Genomic DNA, 3,468 nt, shown 5'->3' on the forward strand with positions numbered 1-3,468 from the left:
ATACCCCTTACTTCTTATTTCTACACATAACTAGTCATGGAGAGAGCTACTAAAAATACACTGCATGGTGGCTTGACATCAGCACATCAACAATTAAAAAGTGGATACAAATATTTCAGGTTTTCACAACCTTAAAAGTTTTGCTCATGATTTATGAAAACATCAGATTTGCCAGGGCAATTTCATTTTGCTTTTACAGGACACTTAGTTACATAGCTTAAGTAAACTGCTAGTTGCAACAGAATGTAATATTCCACCACCTTCAGTAGCACCCTCTGATCTGCTTTCCACAGACAGCAAAGAAACAAAGAAAAACAGCCATTGCTGTGGATAGAGAAGAGTGTTTGAAAAGAGAAAGAGACCTCAAATATGCCCTTAGGTATTATAAAGCTGTCAATTACAGGCAGTAAAACAATACAAAGGCTGCAACAAATAATTTATAATGAGAAAATTATACAAACAAATAATAACAGAAATTAATCCATTATCTTTGAAAATTTTGAAAGATGCCATTTCAAATATTATAAATTAGCATAACAAAATCAAAAATCTTATGGTTAAATAAAAGGTTGTATTTCAGAAACAGAAATCTTATACAACCAAAATATGAGTAAATCAAAGATTCAAGTCATATTGCTCACTAAGGGTAAAGTAGTTCAATTTTGAAGTAGCTTGGCTATATGAAATTGAATTTATGGATGATAGGTTAAACTAATGCTTGAAAATCAGAGGTGTTAATATTTACACCTTTGCTCATTACAGCAAGGAAAATACTAACGAAGAATTAGACATCCAAATGTCTTTACTCTTCTATCAAACAGAGTAATCTGCAGCTGAACATTATTAGAACATGAGAATAATAAGAATTATTCTTTTATATACATGTATGAAATAATATTATATATAATGTAAGTTTTAAAATGGATGCTAGAACACCTGATGACAGGTTTAATATATTTATGCTGTTAGCAAATTAGAACTATTGAATAAGGCTAATGAAATCATTATTCCAAATGGAGGAAGCATTCATAATCTAAAAATATACCAGGAAAAGTAGTGAAATGCTATTGTTGAAATATAAGTACATTCTATATAATATACTTCATCAAACCCTGCAGATTTAGATCAAACATGTTAATTACTTGGGGCTTTTGATAGATGCCTGAAATATTACAGATTAAGTTAACACATATGAAGACTGCTGTTTTTAAAGTAAAAATGCCCAAACAGTAATTTTAATGTTTTGGGGAGTGGGTGGATGAGTGGGTGGGTGGGTTGGTTGGTGGGTTGGTTTGTTGGTTGGTGGGTTGGTTGGTTGGTTGGTTGGTTAGTTTGGTTTGATTTTTTTCCCCCTGGAAAATATCAGGAATTTTCTCTTAGGACATGATCCAACACCTACCTCATCAATGAAGTAGTGTCATTGACTTCACTCTGTTTTAGGTTTGGCTCATTTGACAAGAAACAAAAAATTTATAGAGTTTTAGGACTTATAAGGTGAGTCTTAAAATTATCTGGAAAAGTGTAAGTAATAAGGGAATACAATGCCAGCAGCATTATCTGCTCAGTGCCAAAGTGACAAAGGCTTTATGCAGGGCTGGGATTTGCACTCCAGTGGTCCTGGTGACAATGAGTCACAGGGTGGAGCCAGGGCAGCCCACCCCACAGCAGGACCTGAACCTTCCCTGCCTTCCCCGTGCATCCACTGCAGCAGAGGCTCAAGGCAAGCAAAGGATAGCTTGTCTTTGCCCACATCCTGTCAACACAGGTCGATGATGATGAGTAATAGATGGGAAAGATATGTCATGCTTAATTAATTACATTTGACTGCTGTGCTCTTTATTTTTCTTTTTCTCCCTTTTTTTTTTGTTTTTTTTTTTTTCCTTTTTTTCCTTTAATTTCTTTTTGCCATGTGCATTTTAAGTTCCTAGTAATTACAAGCTTTTATTTTTGTAGATTGCTGTTGTGAAGAAGAGCTGTTGAAATAAATTTTATACTGGTTTATCCAAATGCTGATACTACTTTTTTAGGAGCTTTTTATGGAGAGAGTGGTGTCTTTTGAAGTTTGTATTTTAAAATAAAACTTAATTTCTTCATTTATGCACATCTATACTGTTGAAAAGCTATTATTACTAAGGAAAAGAAAGGATTTTTTTTAATTGATACAGAACAATATAATAGATCAAGTAGATCAGAAATGAAAAGCTGTAAGACCTCAGTATATTCTTTGATCCAAACACAGCTCAGAACCCTTTCCTAAATTTGTATCTGCCTAGTGAATACTTTCATCAGCCTTTCTGTATTCTATGCCATCTACTTCAGACCAGAGAGATACCTCTAGTTCTTCTGCTTTCCAAGTACTTTTGCAATCATGACATCTTCTAAAGAAAGGTCTCTGTTGAGCTTCACCTATATGGCTGCTCCAACATGCACCTGCAAATACAAGAAAAGAGAATTAAAAGAGAGAAAGTATTAGTGAAAAAATGGGTTTCAGTGTCTTAAAGTAAAAAGAATGTTAAGTCCAAACAAACCCACTCTTCCCTATATATAAACTTGCCTGGGCTAGCTTCTTCTTCTTCCTTTTTTTTTTTTTTTTTTATTAGCCAAAATGTTAAGAAATTAATGAGAGTAGAAGGAAAAACAGAAGAAAACAAGCCTGTATCTGACAACATGCAAGAGGAATAAAGGAGGTGAAGTGGTGTATCCATTAATGAAGTGAATATCTAGCTTGTCAACCTGCTGATGGCATGGACCTGTTTGGATGCTTGAAGAGCATCCTGTCTGCAATCACAAAAAGGAGAAAGTAAGTGCTGAACTAGACAGTGAGCATTTACTAGCACAAAAGTGATTTTATCAATGCCACATAGGATTGCAGTGTAGTGACAGAGCAGGGAAGATGGGCAGTGGACTGCAATATCTGTGGACTTCAGCAGAGTTAATGTTCAGGAGAATTATAAACTGCTGTTGGTAGCAGTTGGTAGCACTGGAAAAAAAATTATTGCTCTCTCAAAATTCTGTATTGTTTACTGGCTAAACCTGCTATCCTGTGAGTATTAAACACAGCAAAAATTGTCTTCTGGTATATGCAGTATTTGTCTGTGTGAACCTTTTCCTGTGCTTGATGGCCACTTTGTATAGTTCATTTATGATACACAAGGAGAAGATAAAGACGTATTTTTAAAAATTAATAACATAGTCTCTGCCTGCAGCTGAACATGCTCAACTTCTAAACATCTTTCATAATTCCAACATGGAAAACACCTTCCTTTTAAAATTAGGTGGTTACAGATGCAGCAAGTGAGTTCACACAACTGCATGTTCTCAGATATCTTCTAAAAAATCCAGCCTTATGAGGACGTGAGTAATCCTGCACTGAGATGGGTGCAGTCTGTTCCTGGAATCCCTCTTCAGTATTATCACATCTTTTTTTATGTCATGCTGCTGGGTAGAGAACAGGTGATGATGTATTTC

Source organism: Oenanthe melanoleuca, chromosome 5 (assembly GCF_029582105.1).
Source record: "Oenanthe melanoleuca isolate GR-GAL-2019-014 chromosome 5, OMel1.0, whole genome shotgun sequence".
Taxonomy (NCBI): Eukaryota; Metazoa; Chordata; class Aves; order Passeriformes; family Muscicapidae; genus Oenanthe; species Oenanthe melanoleuca.